We start from the raw sequence: 209 nt of genomic DNA, 5'->3' as shown, positions 1-209 counted from the left end.
CCAGCCACTTGCAATCAAAGTCTGTCAAGTAATACTATATTCAATAATGTATTCATCCATGTTAAAATTAGACAGAAGGTAAAATAGAAGACTGGGTTACAATACAACTAAAGGAGAAAACTTGCACGACCATTGAGCCCTCAAGATGCTTAGAAATTAAGTAAGGTAAGAATAGCATGAACAAGATCTCTTTTCGTTCCACTAGACAA

Source organism: Morone saxatilis, unplaced genomic scaffold (assembly GCF_004916995.1).
Source record: "Morone saxatilis isolate NCDOM2014 unplaced genomic scaffold, NCSU_SB_2.0 Contig22, whole genome shotgun sequence".
Lineage (NCBI taxonomy): Eukaryota > Metazoa > Chordata > Actinopteri > Moronidae > Morone > Morone saxatilis.
This window is presented reverse-complemented; position numbering follows the sequence as displayed.